The sequence below is a fragment of the Peromyscus leucopus genome, chromosome 3 (assembly GCF_004664715.2).
Source record: "Peromyscus leucopus breed LL Stock chromosome 3, UCI_PerLeu_2.1, whole genome shotgun sequence".
In the NCBI taxonomy this organism is placed as follows: domain Eukaryota; kingdom Metazoa; phylum Chordata; class Mammalia; order Rodentia; family Cricetidae; genus Peromyscus; species Peromyscus leucopus.
The window spans coordinates 15,737,040-15,757,660 of NC_051065.1; the positions used below are offsets into that span (position 1 = coordinate 15,737,040).

The 20,621-nt window shown below is 36.4% G+C and overlaps 1 long non-coding RNA gene across 1 annotated transcript in view; it reads left to right on the top strand.

The window, feature by feature from the left end:
* Positions 1 to 809: 809 nt before the first annotated feature.
* The window catches only part of LOC119087515, a 44,351-nt gene continuing 24,539 nt past the window's right edge, over positions 810 to 20,621 (top strand). The window contains exons 1-2 of the long non-coding RNA XR_005090981.1: positions 810 to 881; positions 1,543 to 1,722. This is a non-coding gene — a long non-coding RNA (uncharacterized LOC119087515). The remainder of the gene's footprint in view (positions 882 to 1,542; positions 1,723 to 20,621) is intronic.

Below are 20,621 nucleotides of genomic sequence, written 5' to 3' on the forward strand. Positions count from 1 at the left end.
CCAAATGTTTGTTTCTGCTATTCTCTACAGACATATAAGACAGTCTTTTTGTAGTCTCAATTCAATTAAAAATTAAAGTTGGCTCTTGAGTTACAGTGTGGCTCTCTTCTTCTCTAAATCCAAGCATACTTATTAATGGAAAATCCAAAATCTCTGGCTCATGTCAGAAGAGCCACCTGGTATGGAGCAGAATAAAAACCAAAATTAAGGGACTATTCTATTGCGACAAATGCCATAATCCTTCGGTCTTATTTTGACTCTTTAACATTTTTCTTAAGGTATAAATATTATCTCAAAATTTATAAGATTAATGTATATTTAATCTTTCTGTCATTATATTAATGGTCATACAGATCACTAATTCTAGAAATAGGCTTCATCTAGCTTCCTGTATATGACTTATGGCTTGAATCTGATGTAGGTAACTAGGAATTAAGTCCATGTGCCCTGGATGTACTTAACAAATTGTGGTCCTTTAACCTGTCTGAATCTGCTAGATATGATATTTAAAATGTTTCAGTTTCCTGGAGTAAACTGTGGTCATTCCTAAGAGTGACCTTTCTAGTCTTCAAATGGATGATAGAGGCTCAAAACAACAATTCCATCTGGAATGTGGTAATACCATTAAGCTGACAAACACCACCCAAAGATCAACTTTGAACTAAAAGCTGCTCAGGATAATTTCGAGGCAGTTCGATGGCCCATATTTTTAGATTACTCCAGTCAGGACTTCAGATAAGCCCCAACTTTTCCATCACAGTGAGACTGGACAAAATCTAGCTCTTCCAGGACTTGACCATCATCTCAATTTTCTCAGGGTCCCTTAAAGGTGCCACAAAAAAGAGGAAGCAGTCTAGAAATGAAGACCACATTTCCAAAAGGTAGGCTGGGTCATTTTTGGATGTTCAGTGGATTATGGGTGTTTGCCATTGTCAATTAGTTGCAAGTTGTTACTGGTCATGGTCAGGGAAAAAAAAACTAAGTAAAAGAGGTTAGATTCAAGGATCTCTTTCTGAAAAGAAAAAGGGGAATATAGGAATGATAGGATCAAAGGGTGGATTACTGAATCTACTTTTAAAAAACAACTACTAGTCTTAAATGTTTTATATTGGTTTGGATTTTTGTATATTGATATAAATTTAAGGTTATTTTTGCTATGCTGCATACATGTTTCTACTCTTATTTTAGGTATCTTTGTATATTGATATAAATTTAAGGTTACTTTTGTTATACTGGACATATGTTTTTATTCTTATTTAAGGTATTATACCTATACAGCTCATTTAACAACATAATGTAAATTTCTAGACCTTGAAAGTTACTATTATAAACTATTTAAAATAATTAAGAAATACTGGTAAATAATTAGTCATCTAATAATCAAACTTGTAGTCATGTTAGGTATGTTTTAAGGTCAGAGATATATTTTATATAGATAGGTGGTCTTCAGACACTTCAGAAATTTATAGAATATTGCATTTAAAATGTTTTAATAACATAAGGCTTTTCATAACAGTGAGACATGTTTGCTCCTGGCTGCAGCAATCTACGTCAGAAAAGATGATGATCATTGAAGAATATCCATATGGAGTTTGCTTTCTTTATGACAAAAGTTAGCCAATGAGCAAGAAAATTCCTTTGCCTCGACTTCTGACAGTATGAATTCCAAATTGGATAAGCAGAGCACAAAAGAAAGTGATTGCCAGACTTTGCCAAGACAAGGTAGGTCAGTCCTTCAAAATTCCTGCTTTACAGAAATGTCTGTCTGTATTCTAGACTTCTAGGTCAAAGGTGGATGCCACATATTGCAGAGGAAACTTGGGTGACTGTCCAGGCAGCCAGCTGTTTCTGTCATTTTTATAGTTTTGGAGGTTGTTTGCTCTGCATTTCCTTTTTACTTGGGTACTATTATATTCTTCTCACATCTCTAATGGCGTTGAAGATGAGATAGTTATAGTTACATTTTTCTTTTTTTGCCAAATTCAGAAAAGAATCTCACAGAAGAGGTATAAGATATAAAATGTATAAGGTTGAAAAACAAATAAACAAACAAAACCCTTAAATTATTTATCAAGAAAAAGTATTGAGGTTTAAAAGGTAGTTTTTGGTTGGTAATATAAGTTAGGATAGAAAGTGAATTAGGTACAAAACTTTGGACTCACCAAGATGAGATATATAGTGAAATATTTTCTCTGAATTTGTCAAATGCAAATGGACTGTATATTGTGAATGTAATTCTTATCTGATAATTGTTTTTATTGTATATAGTTTTACTGTGGTAGAGTTAAAACTTTCCCTTTTTATTTAGACAAAATGAGGAAATGTTGTGGGATGTTTCTATCACACTCTGATAATCCTGAGGCTAACAATAAAGCTTACTTTGAATCAAAGCTAGCTACTAGCTGACTAGAATTAGCCATAGAGGTTTTGGAGGATCAAGGACACATAGAGAGACATAGGAAGTAGTAGGAAGAGGCTTAGAGAGATTCTTGGCCCTTTTGGTCAAGGAACAAGAGAAAGAGGAAGTCAGTGATTTCTTTTCTCCTGAGTTTTTATTGATAAAAGAATAATTAGACAAACACCTCATGAAGGCAGTCAGAACATAAAGAAATTAGCATTACAGTAAAGAGCACTAGTTGGTGTCGGTATTTTTTTTTTTTTATAAATGTTAGGTTCAAATTTCAAAAGGTCGTTATTTAGAAATTACATTTAAAGACTTTTTATAATGCTGGAATATTTATTCAACTGCAGGAAGATTTCTATGGCCATATGCATGTATGGTTCAATTTGCTGTGTCAGCTTGCAACATAATAAATAAAGTGCACTATTAGTACAACAAAAGAGATTTTGAAAAATAAAAGGTAAACTCTATATACATATTTGAAAACATGGGCTAATATTACATTTATTCAAGTATAAAGTAGTAAAGTTGACAAATGAAAGAGGTAACATAATATTTAGCAATATATATGGAGTCCTCACTGTTTCTACATAATGTTCTGGGCATTTTAAATGCATTACATTTAATTTTTAAGTTAATGACTGTATAGTAAGTGCTATTATTTTTTGTTTTTATAAAAGAAGAAATTGAAAGTCAGTGAGGAGAGTTTACGCAAATTTGCTTGTAGTTATGTAACTAGTGATTAGCAACAGTAGCTTTTGAGTTCTTGTTGTTTGAGCATATGGACCATCATTTTGATGATCTCTAATCTTCCCTTTATAAACAATTATTTCAGCCTTGGGAAAAAGTTCAGTCCACAAAGCATTTGCCATAGAAGCATGAGGATCTTCTTGGGTTAGAATCCTCAGAAGCCACTAAGAGCTGAGTGTGATACTGCATATCTGTTACTCTATTTCTTCTAAGGCAAGGTGAGAAGCAGAGAGAGGAGACTGGAAGCTCCTATGCCAGCTAGCTTGGTAGAGACAGCAGTGAACAACAAACCTCCTTATCTCACACAAGATGGAGTGCAGGGATTGATGCCAAGGTTGTCTTCTGATATTCTCACATGTGCCTTGACAAGTGTACAGATACCAGGATGCATATACACCACACACACACACACACACACACACACACACACACACACATACAGAAACACACACACACACAGACACACACACAGACACACACACAGACACAGACACACACACACAGACACACACACACAGACACACACACACACAGGCACACACACAGACACAGACACACAGAGACACACACATACACACAAATACATATTTCTACCTATCTGTTAAACGTGGAAAGAAACATATTCAATCTTGTATGAATTTTTTTATTCTTATGAAAGCTGATACAGCAAACGAATATAAAACCTGAGTTAAGAGTCTACCATACATTATTAAATAAGTTTTCTATGAATTTATGGAAACAAAGTACACCCAACATATTGCATATGATAATACGTAGAACTTTTTATTCTGGTATGAAGTTACAGTTTTTGTTTCTATATTTATGCATCATATGACTGTACAACAAATATTATTTTTACCTCAAAAATAATTTCAGATTGAATGTGAAAATTAGATTGATTAGATAAGAGTAATATATATATATACATATACACACACACACACACACACACACACACACACACACACATATATATATATATATATATATATATATATATATATATATATATTGTTTTGTTTTGGTTTTTCCAGACAGAGTTTCTCTATGTAGCTTTGTGCCTTTCCTGGAACTCACTTGGTAGCCCAGGCTGGCCTCGAACTCACAGAGATCTGCCTGCCTCTGCCTCCCAAGTGCTGGGATTAAAGGCATGCGCCACCACCGCCCGGCAAGAGTAATATTTTTATAATTAAATGTTTTCTGTAGATGCACTGAACATTATTCTCTGCCTAACTATTCATTTGAAAATATGCAATTAAAAACTAAGATTCTGATCAAAGGGTCACAATTTATGTAGTTTATTTCAACTTCTTAGATCACATCTGATCTAAGAATAAAATAGAATATTTTATTTTTATAGTATGTCATAAAATAAGTTTAAGGCCAGTCAATGAAGTTATTAATTTTTGCTGTCAACAACATTGTAAAAGTCCAATTAATATTCTCTAAATCAAAACCATTGTATCCTTTTATCAGTGAAACTTTGATCTATGGTTCTAGATATTAAAAAACATCCCCTCATGAAACAACTTGGAGAGAGTTTCTTCATACCATCACCTTCTGTTATGTTAACGTGATGTATCCTATATTAATAGTAAGACAGCATATATAGGGAATGTGATTTAATATTGAAGCAGAGAGTTAACAAAATGTAGCTTACATTAAATGGAGCAGTATGTTTCATGGGATAAACTCCACTTTTATTCCCATTGCTTTCCTTTTGTAGATTATATGTAATTTAAAACAACACATAATATTCTTGTAATGGATACCCAAAGAAAATCATGGGCAGAAGAAAAAGATGGGAACAATATGTGTCAGTCAGAAAAGCAAGCTGAAATCCAGCTTACAGAGCAAAAATTAAATGACTAAAAATATCTATTCAGCAGTAACATTTCGAGTACCAGCTGTGCACTGTGGCAGGATTTGTCTTCATCTGCAGGAGCTCTTCTATAGCTTGTCAGTCCGAGTGAATAAAGGATACAACCAGAAATCAGGAAATACATTGCCAGTTCCAGTTTTGGCACCAAATGGAGGAATGGAGCCAAGAATATGCATGCATTTTAATGGAATCTTGATAATTGGCAGTACATCATTTATGAAGAAATACAAATGAAACATTCCTTAATGTTTATCTGTGAAAGCTTATCATAGATATTTATTTTTGGATCCAGTTTTTGACACCATATGAGTGATTTAATTCCTGTGTGGCTCAGAGTTTTCATTACTAAAGGTATCTATATTTTTATAGATGTAGAAACTTTAATTGGTCTAAAGTTTGCATGAATTTGTGGTATGAATCTCCTCATACATTTAGCTGTTAGTAATATCATTGATAAATTATAATAAATGGCCCCACCTAGATTATACATTATTAAGTCAAAATTACCATTACTTTCTCTTGAGGGACTACTTTCTAGCCCAAATAAATTAAAGCAGTTCTCTTAAATGGTTGACTCAGACAGAATCTAAAACAGATTTACTACATGTCAAATTTAAATCTAGGGTTGTCTAAAATACAGAATTTTTCTAAGATAAATTCTCAGGAAAGTTCTCTTATTTCTTTGGAATTCAAAAATAAATCCAGAATAATTCCTAATATTTCAATAAAATGAAAGAATGAGAAAATCTCATGTTCTCAAAGAACTCTGGCCTCCTGTAGTTGCTCTGTGGGAGTGGAGCACTGAGAAAGATGGGCAAAGTCCACAGTCTAGAGGAACAGGATCCCCAATAGACTTGGCCCTAATCATAGGACCCTGGGAAGTCCACCCTCTGTGAATCATAGGGCTGTATAGCAAATGCTCATTTTCTTCAGGTCCTTTTTACCCTATACCTAATGTGAATGCTTTAGTAAATAATAAAAGGAAACTAAGAAGCTTGAAAAGACTGAACACTTCCTAGTCAATCTCAGCACAGTATCACCCAAATACTCAAATCAAGTAATAGCAATAAAAGGGGAACAAATTATAGGTGTATGTCCTGGTCATAAACACAAAACTTTGCAGCAAATAATAGGAGAGTGAATTCATCAACTCAAATAATATTATAAACTATAGGAGGCTGTCATTTATGGCAAGTATGCAAAATGATTCAACTTTTGAGAACCACCCAGTGTAGAACATTTGATCCAGTTAAAGGAGAGCAATCACATGGTCATACAGCCAGGGTAGAAATGTGTCAGAGCAACCCAACACCTATTACAAAGAATATGCACAGAAATTAGAAACAGAAGCAACTTTCTCAATTTAATGAAGAATGTGTACAAACTATCATAAAGCCAATATCATTTCTAATGGTATTTAATAAAAAGATCCAGGAATGAATACACAGAGCAGAAGAAATCCAAAGCTTTGTTTCCAAATAATAAGGCCCATGATATACGACTAATATACTAAAATCATTCTTTCTAGATAGCAATAATAAAAATTTGCAGCTTTAAATTATAAATGTTACTATTTATACTTTCCAAATAAAATACTTATGTGCAGATACAACAAATTTAAATGAAGCCTACAAAATTATAACCAAGGATATAGATAAATAAATGGAGTTTCTGGATATGAAACTCATTATTGTCAGGTCATCAATTATCACCAAGATGGCTCATGATTCAGGGTGATCTCAGCAAATCTCAGCAAGTTTTCTGATAAGCATTGACAAACTGATGCTAAAATGTATTTGGAGGGAAAAATATCAAGAATTATCACAGTTTGTGGGAAAAAAAGAGTCACAAAATGCATAAAACTGGATTCCAGATTTATGTAAAATTATTGGCATACATGAGAGATGACATTTCTAAAATTGTTTATTAAAATGTTTATTTTCTCTGTGTGGGTGTTTTGCTTACATGTATGATTCTGTGCCACTTTTGTGTCTGTGCCCTGGAAGACCAGAAGAGGGCCTCAGATCCCCTGGAACTAGGGTTACAGATGATTGCGAGCTGCCACATGGGTGCTTGGAATCAAAATCAGGTCTTCTAGAAGAGAAACCGCTGCTCACTGCTCTTAACTGATGAGTCATTGCCACAGGCCCCCAACCCTAAGACATTATATACATGCAATAATTATTTCAAAAGCATTACATAATTTTTACTTTCTTGTTTTTTTTTAATCTTAAGCTTCAAATAACATGTCCTGATCTCATTCATCTCTTAACTCCTCCAAGAGATCCCTCTACCCAACCACCCAACTGTATGCCCTCTTTTTAAAGCCCATACATCCCTGGATTAGGGGTATTAATATTTTAACATAGCTGTTTCCTTCTATTGCTTTGATTTCCCCATTTTAGTGTCAATAACATGCTATTTTAGTTCAGACTTGAAATCTATTTGAAGAGTCCCCCCCTAAATGTCTTTGTAATACATTCACTCATGTTTACTGTGAAACTATTCATTTCCCACCCTATTCGAAGGCGATGGAGTGGTGACTAATAGAGGCATGATCACTACAATGTGATCCTAAAACTCTCTGGAGACTATTCAAATAGTAGGCAAGTTTATAATTGCAAGTTATGATGGTCTATGAAGAAACCATATTATTGTAGAGTGACATACGTGTAATGAAAAATATCTAGACTTTGTAGTCATAAGAGTCTTTCTGATGAAGTGTAATAGAACTTATGTAAGTGAAGTGTATAGAAATCATGCATAGATATGGAAGCTGAAGTCAAATATTTCTGACAGAGCCAGGGTGATTTGCAAAGACTGCCAAGGAAGGGAATGTGAGCTCTTGAGGACAGAGCCAAGACTGAGGCTGCTGAAACAAACAGAATGGACACACAGTTCAGAGAACACCAAACAGAATTACAAGGACCAAACCAAGAATTTTACTCTTTTTCTTAAATGTGATGCTATCAGGGTCCAGATGGTCTGCAGTTCCCTCCTTAAGCACAAACCTTGGCAGAGTGTGGTTGGGTGTCTGCAGAAAGCTGCAGGCGAATGATCAGGCTACTTTGTACTCACTGTTTCCAGTGTGAGAAGTAACTCAGCACAGGCTTTGGTACTTCCTTAAAATTAAGGAACAGTGTCTTTCCATCTGAATTTTATTTGTAAAGACATTATTTGAATCAACACTCTAGATATATTACCTGTCAAGGGATTTTTGTGTGTGATTTATGATAATAATGTACATTCAAGACGTGAAACAAATAATTTAATGATTTTTTTCCCAACATATTTGAATGAGAGGAAGATAGCAGGCAGAGCACAACCTCCTCTGTGAAGTGGGTGGAATTGTTACAGGCTCTAAAGAACAAGGCACAATACCTGTTTGGGGAATAGCATCCAATTTCAGACCCATTGACTCAAGGGACTTTGTAATATCCAGTGAAAACTTGAGCACTGAGACAGAGTGCTAGGAAAGACGAGAGATGTAGCTGAAGAATACAAAGCAAACAAAAGGCTTTTGAAGAAATGAAATTTTTTCCAAAGTGGATATTAAGTTGTATAAGTGCCTAGTATCCGAACTTGAGGAACTCCAGTATTTAAAATAAAAGGAGAAAACCTGCTGAAGGAGGCTGAAGTCTCTGCAGATAGAAATGTAAACTGAGAACATTTTATCATAAAAATGTAAGGAAACAGAGTATTGCATACAATAGGGACTTGGTCTTTAAAATGAACATTATAATCATGTTGTCAGGGAATCATCTAGAGTTTAATTATCTTTATAAATACTGCAAAACATGATGACTTCTACTTGATTCAATGTGAGGACATCACATGGAAGCCTGACAAAAGTCATTATGTTCATTATGCTCTTCCTCATGGATGCCTTCTGACTATCACTGTATAATTATCGAAATTTCCAAGCTTAGATGTCTAGTTTATTAATCATCTTCTCCTCTAAGAGACAAAATATAAAATGCTGTGGTCATTTAACACATATTGATCATTTAATATTTTATTTTTTTACTCAATATCTATTCAAAAAGATATTGTTTATATTTATTAAAGTGCAAAAAAATCCCTTAGTCAATAATCATGTTTTTTGTATTTTTTCCTAAAACTTTCTATTAAACAAAGTCCCGTAAGAGCTAAGACACAAAAAGACTACCCAGAGAATATGGAGAAAAAAATTAAATTGTACATGTATGTACATTTGTGTGTGTAAGCCTGGTATCAAAAGTGGGTCTGTTCCCAAATCACTCTCTGTTGTAGTTTGGAAACTCAGTTTCTCACTAAACCTGGAGATCACTGATTAGACTAGACCAGCTGACCAGCAAGCTACAGGATACTTCTTTCTGCTTTTCCAGCTGTTTTACAAGTGTGTGTTCCTGCACTCGGCTGTTTTACATGGGTGCCGAGGATCAATAGAAGCATTACACAAATCATTTATAAGAATCTGGACAAAGACTTTGTCACTATTCCCTGCCTCTTTTGTTTTGTTTAACCTGTGCTCTACATAGAAAGTATGGACTGATAAGTTCTGTTTAAGAATTTGTTGATTTTTTTTTCTTCAAAAGTAATCAATGGACCCTGGAAAAGAAAATAGGTTCCCTTTGAGATTAAAGCATTGATAAGTCAAGGTATCATGTTATTTTGAGCTTGAATAGACTAAAAAGATACATTTAACTTCCTCCATAAACTGAACAGGTAATTAAAACTTCTTAAAAAGAAACATTTTAATCATGCATCTACCATTGGAAGGTTCTGTCATAACACACATAATGGAGCAAGGCTTTCTTGAAGCCATATGATACAGTCTCTCACATGACTCTATAGGTCCTACTACTCTGATCAATGATATGCAATTCATGACTACAACAGAAGGGACAATCTGAAATTATCAAGACAGTAGTTCAGATTCCTACATCTCGTTTGTTTGATCATGAATAGAACAGCAGTTCAAATCTGTGTTATATGGAAAAGCCTTTCAATACCTAGTGGCCACGCACCTTTGAGGATCTACTAATTGTACCTCATTTTATTTGCAGTGTATGTTCTAGAGATGGAATGGGGAGAAACAAAGCATGCTATAGTTTTTAATACCATCCTGGAAAATACCAAACTTGTTTTTATCAAATTTAGTTAGGGTTTCTGAACCTTCAAGGTCCATCTTACTCTTTTTAGGCTTGCAAAGAGTGATTTAGTGAAAGTCCTGAAAGCTCACCCAATTCTCTCATCTTTGATAAATACCTTCAGTACCTGAAAAAGACTTTCATCTCTTATGTGTGCATGTACATAAATGTGTGTATATGTACATGTGTGTGGTGAATGTTGTGTGTACTTTTGAATATGCAAAAGGAGACGACAGTTTGGTGTTAAGTGGCTTTCTCTATTGATTTCCACCTTTAATTTCTGAGATAGACTTTCTTGTGGAATCTGGAGCTCATAGATTATCTATAAAAACTGGCAATTGAGTCCCTGGGATGCTCCTGCTTTCCAGCATGCTCTACCTTCCAGTTCTGGGATTTAGGATTTTACATTTTTCAAGAAAGTCTTTTTAAAAAGTGTTTATGAGCATCACACTTCACAGTAATTCCACTGTGTCTACAGGCAGAGTGTACTAAGTGCTATAGAACTGGTATATGGAGGAAGGCCTTCTGCTTCTACTGTTGATGGCTCTGTGTTTTGCTCTCTTCTGAATATCTCTTAAGTTCCCCGTATGCTATTTAGAGCTTTGGAGCTGATCTGGATTTTGTTAAGTGAAATGGTTCTTCTTCTTCGTAACTCAACAATTCAAAGGCAATGGCAAGAAGCCCATGAAGCCACATGCTTGGTTTTGATTTTCTGCACACTGAATGGCTTCCCCCATAAAAATTTAAAATGATTTTCCTTAGAGCTCTTGATTTGTGTATGTGTTTCTCTGCCTACTTCTTTTCCTAGTTTGTGATACTCATTGAATTAAGTGCCTTATGTCATAAGGGTGAAGACCCCTTATCTGAATGTCAAATGGAACAATATAAACACTGTTCATTTAAACAAAGCACAAAGGGGTCCAGATTCTCTTCTTCTTTTCTTTTTGTTTTAATAGTAAAAGCTGGTCCTCTTATCATATATTGATTACCATTCACCAGTGATGCAGAAATAATCCAAATTCATATTACATTATATAAATCAAATGTTCATCAGAGAAAAACAAAACTCTTTAAGTGATGGAGCAAAATAATGTCTAAAGAATAATTGCTCCAATTGATTATTACAGTGAGTAGGAACCTTTGCCCTTATGTCTGATAATATGATTTATTTGCTGGAACCCACAGTGGAAGAAGATAATGGCCTAGTGAAAGATGCCCTCTGGTTTGTACATTTGAAATGGCATGCAAGTGTCCACACGTTCTCTCCCACATATATAATACTGACACGGTCCACCCATTAACAATGTAAAGTGGAAATTAAGGAAAAATAGAATGAATTATATTTAGTGTTTGTGCATCTGCAAAGATACACACACACACACACACACACACACACACACACACACACACACACACAGTCCCCGAAAACTAACCAAAACATGTGTGCAGGATTCATGAACTACCTTCTTGATTTGGGATTTCAATGCTTAGGGAAAAAACATGAGATTTTCAAGGGGTCACTCCATAAAGTATAGGTAAGGGAAGAATAGTGGTATCAGGCTGGAGAAGCAAAATGCAGCTGAAAATCCTTATGATTGGAAAACAGAACTGTGGACACCGCTAGGTGTCTGTGGACAGATACAGTGTTTGGAACATGAGATCTCTATTTTTTCCTAATAGTTTTCTGATTGTTATCTCGGTGGCAGTAAGAGTGTATGGTGGTCACACATATTTTATTTAATCATGGACAAGGGAAACATTTGCAGGTGGTTCTATCCTATGCTAAGCCTATTTAAACAGGGGTGTAGGGCAGCCTGTCAGCTGTGGGTGGCAGAGCCGTGCTTCCTTTACATCTTGCTTCCAAGCACCTCTGACTATACCTGGTTTACAATGCACATTTAACAACTGTATGCATTTTCTCTGCCATATCTGTGTATCTTTCCTCGAGTTCAGAAGAAATCTGATCATGATTTAAGAATATGTTGTAAACTTGGACCACAAAAATATGGAAGAAATAAGACAAAATTCGATTAGTTTCTCGTGTCTAAAATTTACTACTTATGTCCCATTGGTCCCATTATTTCATTGTTTGATGACTCCATTGCATCCTATGTAAGGGGAAAAAACAACAATGGTATTTTTGAGTATTAGGAAATAGGAAGATTATAGGTTCTCAATGCAAGTTCTGTTTTCTGTATACCTCTAATGGGACACTTAACTTCTCAAAATAGAATTATTTACCTTAATTTAATTTTTACTAAAGGTACCTGTTTCAAGGATGACTTAAAGAAATGAGACAGAATCAGGAGTAGTAGTTGGCACTGTAACAATATATACAGTTTGGGTTTTCCTGAAGAAATTATCAATGTGTGGCTCATTGGTTCAGTGTACCCTGTGCTACTGAAACTCTATGCAGATGACAGAATGGACTTAGCTTTGGGTGTAATTGAAAGCACCAAGCTGTTTAATGGCAAAGCTGATAACTACATTGCAGGGGCTCAGTTCTCAAACATAAAGCAACTTAAAAATACAGTATTCTAATCCTCTGTGTGAGTGAACTGACTAGGCCAGCATTGATTAAGAAGGGCAAACAAATGACATTTTTTTTTTCTGGGTTTCTGTTAGAAGAGTTGATAATATTACTGGGATTGTGAGACTGAAGAAGACACAGGAGTTAGAAAAAATTAGAACAAACAAATATTTTTACAAGTGTAGCTGTGATGCTCAGTCTTCATTACCAACATGAATGGACTTAGAATCAAGGAAACACACTATCAGGATGTTTCCAGAAAGATTTTCTGGAAGGAAAGGGAAGGATGGAAAGGTTACCATGGACTGAACACAAAGGAGAAATCCAGCTGAGTGCAAACAGTTAACCCTTTCCTGGCTGTGGATGTGCTGTAATCAGCTGCCCCAGTCTTGCTGTGTGGCTTCCCCTGGATAAAGGGTTGTACCTCTAATCTGAGTCCAAATAAACCTTTCCCTGTCACAGCAACAAGAATGGTAACTAATAAAGCATCATAAAATCCAAAGGTGAATTTTAGGAAGTGTTTCAGATCTACTCATGGTATAAAGCATGTGCTGATTTCCAAAACATCAAAGTCAAATTAGTTAAACAGACTTGATTTTTTAATTAAATTAAGGTAAATAAAGATTTGATTCAGAAAGGTAATGGAGTTTGAAGAAGTTTCTGTTCTGTTGAATATGACTTATTTAACTTTTTTTTGAATGTGTGTGTGTGTGTGTGTGTGTGTGTGTGTGTGTAGTTCACTATATAAAATGGGAAATGAAAGTAGAACTATATCATGTTTGGAAATGTAGGATCTAGGAGAGATGATGCCAAATCTTTCCTTGCCTTTTGACATAGTTTTACTACAAGACATCATGGTGAGCTCCCACAAGTATTGGAGTGATCTATCCTACATTCTTGTACAAGATTTGTATGGGCTAATGGGATAATAGAAGCATGAAATGGGCTCATTGTACTGCACATAGTTGCGGCATCACAATTAGCAGGGTATGCCTGAAATAACTTGCTCAGTGTATGGAGGAGAATGAGAAATGGAAGGAGTAGAGACTAGCCCCAGCTTGATCAATAGACAGCAATGAATCTGTGCCTGCATGAGCTGTCTCATACAAGATAGTTAGACTCATCTCACTGGCAGCAGACACAAGAGCAGTGAGCTCTCAGTACTGCATGCTACTGAGTTTTCTGGCTGGTCATTGGACGGCGTTTTAACAATAAATACTACTGTGGTCTCAAGTACTTTTTTTTAATTCCTTCTATTTCTCAAGTAGCCCTGAGGTTATTTTAGAGAAATCACCTGAGTCTTAGGAGGCAGATTTGGAAGAGCAGTTGCAAGGACTAAACTCATGTCTACACCTTATATTTTCATGTATTGTATGTGGGAGAGCTGTTGTGATATTATAAATGGATGCTTCCTGTTCCAACTGCCTGTTCCCAATATCCAGCAGCTGCTTCCCAAATTACCACACAGAGGCTTATATTAATTATAAATGCTTGGCTGATAACTCAGGCCTGTTACTAGCTAACTCTTATGTAGCTGAAGTTTTCTCCAGTCCTGCCCAGCCCCACAGACCCCACAACCACTTATAAAATAATCATTCAGAAGCTTATATTAATTAAACTGCTCAGCCATTAGCTCAGGCCTACCATTGACTAGCTCTTACACTTAAACTCAGCCCATTGCGGTTAATCTATATGTTGCCATGAGTTCCGTGGCTTTACCTGTTGCCTTTACATGCTGCTCCCTGGGTGGCAGGCTGGCATCTCCTGACTCAGCCTTCCTGTTCCCAGAATTCTCTTATCTGCTTGTCCCACCTATACTTTTTGCCTGGATACTGGCCAATCAGCATTTTATTTATACAGAACGATATACACAGCACTCTTACACTTAAATTAACTCATGATTCCTATCTATATTTAGTCTTGTGACTGATACCTTTTCTCAGCATGGTATCATCTTTCTTCTCTGCATTTTCAGGCTACTCTCTCACTCTGCTCTTCCTCTCCCCATAATTCTCCTAGTCTGGCTCTCATGCTCAATCTCTCCTACCCACCTATCAGCCAATCAGCTTTATTATTAACAATGAGCATAATCCACAACATGATATAGTGGAAACAATTTAGGTCTAATGCAGCAATAGTTATTGCTCAGCATCATTCGGAATTTCAATGGGTCTTCTCTTACTGCAAAGATATGAGGGCTGAGGCTCATTAAAATTAAGACCCCAAAGATAAAGGATTTCCACAAAATAAAGTAATTTTAGATTTCTTGTTGTTCTGAGTCAAATTTTGACTGAATAATAAAAGGTTGGTACATGTACTTCCAAGGAAGGTTTTAGTTAGCAAATAACATCTTTGTTTTATAAGCAATTATAGTGAAGATACAATGATCCAGGGGTTTAAACTCAAAGTATTTTACTTAACTGTTAGTTTAATTTTAGTTCTGTTATTCATTTCTGCATTACAGCATTAACATACTGATTCACAAAGCCAATAAACAGAAATTAACAGTGATTTGTATTTATTTTTACGCTTTCCTTCTTTCTTCTCTTTATCTTCCTCTCATTTCCCAAGTTCTCCTTTGTACTTCTTTTCTTTTTATTTATGTTTTTATTAGCTTTAATACTCTTTATATATATATGTGAGTTTCATTATGATGCTTTTATAAACATATTTATTGCAGTTTGATAGTATTTGCACACAACCCATTTTTTTGCTTCCCCTTTGCCACTGATCCTTTTCTTTTTCCAACTAATTGCTCTTCTTCCATTATCACCTTCCCTCCTTCCCTCCCTTCTTTCATCCTTTCCTCCCTTCCTTCCTTTATCCCTCCCTACCTTTCTTCCTTCCTTCATCTCTCCCTCCCTCTCTTCCTTCCTTCCTTTCTTCCTTTCTTCCTTTCTCCCAGGTTGCCTACTTAGTATTACTAGGGTTACATACAGGGGCTTGAGTGAGGGATTATCTACAGAAGCATAGGCATCTTTCCAGCCTATATCATTCAAGCAAATGTCTCTTGCTTCTATCAACCATGGAAGTGCTCAGGGGATGAATGTCAATGGCATCCATCCATTACAGATCTTAGACTAATAATCAGAGCTGCTAGGGTCCAATAGAGCAAAAGTCATGACATGCCAGGAAGAAAGTATTCCACAATACTCAGCCTCTTCTTTCAAGGGATGACAGCCAAAGAGGACAAAACAAGTTACAGTAAGACAAGGCAAAAGCACTCATAACTGAGTCTGGACAAGGCAACCCAATAGGAAGAAAAGAGTGCCAAAAGAAGGTAAAAAGTCAGAGTACTATCTGTTCTCACTGTAAGGAGTCCCACAAGAACACTGAACTAACAGCCACAACATATATACAGAGGACCTGGTGCAGACCCTTGCAGGCCCTGTGCTCACAACTTCGGTCTCTGTGAACCCATATTTCACTGCTAATCTCATAAAATCAAGAAAACAGGGTGTTACTCTTTAGAGAAGATTCCTTGTCAGTATGCAAATGTCCAGCCTTACTTGTTGTCTTAATGAGTTTCCACTATGAAAGTATAATCTTGCCTTCTGACTGGTTGTTTATTCATTCAGATTTCTTCTTGTGTATGTAGATTTCAATATCCTTTGTGCATACACAATTAAGAAGCTAGTGGAGGATTAGTTAACAAAATGAGTTGGAAAAATGATTGATATCAGAACCATTTAAAAATAACAATTAATATTAATTTAGAAATGGACAAATAGAAAAAAAGAAACTAGAAATGCAAAGTAAGGAAACAAGACAAAGTGCATTGAAGTAAATGAGAAGTAATGTTAAAAAGTAGAAGCACTATAAATTGTTGTTGAAAAGACAAATACAATTTTTAGTGCATTAACGCACTGACATTGGATTGAGCATCACTGTGGTCACTAGTGACCTTAAACAGAACAAGTGTAAAATGGCAAACCTGGGACCATTCAGATTTCTGAGAAAATCATCAATGTTTCCTTTATTTTTTCCTTTTAATTGAAAATACTTGCCTCTATGAGTGTTCTGAATTAATTAGAAATTTGTCTCCTGTGATCAGTCAGATGCTGTGAACGTGAATTAATTAGAAAAGAGTGAACTGATACATGAAAAAGAAAAAAATATTTAAATATGCATGACAACATCTAGTGATGCAATGTGTAGTCAGCCTTGCCAAGGCAACCATATCAAAAACTCTCACGTTCAGAATTCATCCACATTCTCTCAACTCTAACCTGATTACAAGGGGATTTTGTTGTGAGGAATAATGAATGCACCATAGTTTAATAGCACTAAGACAAATTGGAGTTAAGTAGCTTTTCTGTTCTGTAGAGAGCAACAGCAATATTGTATATTCAACAATTACTGCCTCTAGCCTGCATGCCTTTTCTTTCAATTTCCTGTCTTAGCAAGGACAGTGAGGAAGAGTTTCGTGACAAAAAGTAGGACTCATTAGTCAGCGTAGTCAAAGTGATAAGAGTATCTTAAGTTTATTTGTGGTATACTGATTATAAAAGTCTTCGTTTACAATGTTTACATTATAGAGGTTTGTTTATAGTCTAGCTATATAGAGCGAGAGAAAAATGTTAACTTTTTACTTTCTTTTCTTTTCTTTTTTTTTCTTTTTTTCTTTTTTTTTTTCTTTTTTTTTTTTTTTTTTTTTTTTTTTTTGCTTTTTCGAGACAGGATTTCTCTGTGTAGTTTTGCGCCTTTCCTGGAACTCGCTTTGTAGACCAGGCTGGCCTTGAACTCACAAAGATCCGCCTGGCTCTGCCTCCCAAGTGCTGGGATTAAAGGCGAGCGCTAACTTTTTACTTTCGGATGACTTCAAATTGCATTTAAAAACACAGAACTAAAATAGCATTAAGTATATTTTAAACTTAATTTTATCATTTAAAATGGCCTTTACATAGGTTAATTTTGATTGCCAAAATGTTTGGCTACCTAAGAGATTCATTAAGCTCTCCTCTGTTGATATGTCTGGGGGACTTTCCAGGAATTATTGGGCAGATAATTGTTAGTATTCAGACCTGCCCTGTGGGGACCTGGCCAATAAGCAGGCAATACCTTGGCCCGCCTAGGGTCCTGAAAACATCATCCCACATAGCCCATGTAGCTACCTCTCCTCAAAAGGTGGGGTCACTATGGCTTCCTCTCTCTTCATCTTTTCTCAGCGCCCCCTTTCCTCCCTCCCTCCCCCCTCCCTCCCTCCCTCCCCCCTCCCTCCCTCCCTCCCCCCTCCCTCCCCCCTTCCCTCCCCCCTGCCCTCCCCCTTCCCTCCCCCTGCCCTCCCCCCTTCCCTCCCCCTTCCCTCCCTCCCTCCCTCCCTCCCTCCCTCCCTCTCTCTCTCTAACCTCTTTCTCTTGTTCTTTTATCTCTCCCATGAGGCCATTGTGTGATTTCTTCCCTCTCCCTCTCCTCCAATAATAAAACTCTCCACGTGAGTGTGAGTGCTGACTGCATGGCATGTTTCTCCCTCACTCACTGTGGGGCTCCTCGACTCCAACCCACCGAGGTTTCTCTCTCACCATTTTTAATACAACAACTAAAAGTGGCTGTGACCGCCGGTGGCGGCATGCCTTGAATCCCAGCACTCGGGAGGCAGAGCCAGGCGGATCTCTCTGAGTTCAAGTCCCCTGCTCTACAGAGGGAGCTCTAGGACAGGCTCCAAAGCTACACAGAGAAACCCTGTCTCGAAATCCACCTCCCCCCACCAAAGTGACTGATACCACCCCACACGCAGAGACAAATACTGATATACACTGCTTTGCTCTGGCAAATCCTTCCTCCATTGTAGATTAATACCCCAGAGACTGAGAGCCAAAATACCCCCCCACCTTTAAATGATTTATATCCACTCTTATTTCATCATAGTGAGTCTCACTCCTTTAATTTCACCTATAATTCTATCATAGCGAAGCAAGAGAGACAGAGTGTTTAGACTAGCTTCTAAACTATTCTCTGAGTATTTCCAAAAAATAACTTGCATGTGAAAACAGAAAGTCTTCATGAAGCATGTTCCCTATAGTCTACTATAGTAAGTGATAAAAATGACCCAAATGAAAATTTGTATAAAATGCAAATGCTCTGCCATAGGGAAATTCAATAGTAACATGTATAGCATAAGAGTAAGAATTTGCCGGGCGGTGGTGGCGCACGCCTTTAATCCCAGCACTCGGGAGGCAGAAGCAGGCGGATCTCTGTGAGTTCGAGGCCAGCCTGGGCTACCAAGTGAGTCCCAGGAAAGGCGCAAAGCTACACAGAGAAACCCTGTCTCGAAAAACCAAAAAAAAAAAAAAAAAAAAAAAAAAAAAAAAAAAAAAAAAAAAGAGTAAAAGAATTTTATAAATACTCACGAACTTTCACTGGTTCATCTTTTTATATGTGTGTGTGTGTGTGTGTGTGTGTGTGTGTGTGTGTGTGTGTGCTTGTTGAGGCCAGAAGAAAATTTTCCTGATTGGTACTCTCCTTCTACTATGTAGGTTTGGGGATGAAACTTGGGTTTTTACTGTTGGAAACAAATACCTTTATCCCTGATCATCTTGTTGGCTCTTCTCTGATATATTTTATTGAATCTGATTGTGTATCTCTCTTCAGTGAACCCTAAGTTTTATAGAACTGTCAACATTTTGGAAATCTCACAAGAAAAATACTTTTCATTGCTGAGTGCTGAGTTGCTTTTTTTTTTTTGAGACAGGGTTTCTCTGTGTAGTTTTTTTGCCTGTCTGGACCTTACTCTATAGACCAGGCTGGCTTTGGAACTCACAAAGATCCACCTGGCTCTGCCTCCAGAGTTCTGGGATTAAATGTGTGTGCCATCACTGCCTGCTGCTGATTTGATCTTAAAAGTCATATTTAAAATACCAATATTCAAATAAAATCCTGAACAAAAGAAAACATTAAATATATGTGTAAATCATCTAAATCAAATAGGCTTTATTATTTCTACTCTTTAAAACAGAAATACTTGGGTCAAGAGAGATGACTCAGTAGTTAAGAATGTATACTGCTCTTGCAGATGACCTTAATTCAGTTCCAAGCACCCATGTTGAGCAACTCACAATCTCCTGTAATCAAGCTTCAGAAAAATCCAGTACCTTAAGATACCATCTGACCTCCACCAACAAAATCAAATGCATATACCCCCACATACATACACATTAAAAATTAAAATTGATCTTTAAATCAAAATTAGTTTATTAAGAACAATCAAATAATTATTTGAAATTTAATTCTACACTTAATTATTCTAAAGCATTGATGTTCTTAGAAATTCCACATTTTGTTGCCTAATGAATGAATGAATTACTATTATTATTAAGTGTATACTTTATTTAATTTTTGAAAACACTATTATAAAATGAAAAAACATAGTCATAACAGAGCAAAACCTGTGAAAATCTCATATGTCTCAAAGACCTAAACACACAGCAGAATACCCTCGAACAACTTAGATGTCCCTCCGTACAAGAATGGATAAAGAAAATGTGGTACATTGACACAGCAGAGGTTGAGGTTTTGTGGCTGGGTTGGTGTCCCAGTCCCTCCACTTGAGGCCTTGCTTGGTTTCAGAAGATGACTGGTTCAGGCTCCATGCCCCCTGTTACTAGGAGTCTTTGCTGGGGTTACTCTCATAGATTCCATGGGTTTTCCATTGCACTAAATGTCCACCTCACCCTTGAAATGCCCCCCAATTCCAGTCATTTCTCCCCTCTCCCCTACCTATTCCTTCCTGTTCCTAACCCCACTCACCCCCAGTCCACCTGTGAAATTATTCTCTTTCCCCTTCTCAGGGAGATCTTGTATCCCTCTTAAGTCCTCCTTATTACTTATACTCTCTGAGTCTGTGGATTGTAGCATGATTATCTTTTACTTTACAGCTAATATCCACTTATAAAACATACCATGTTTGTCTTTGTGGGTCTGGGTAAC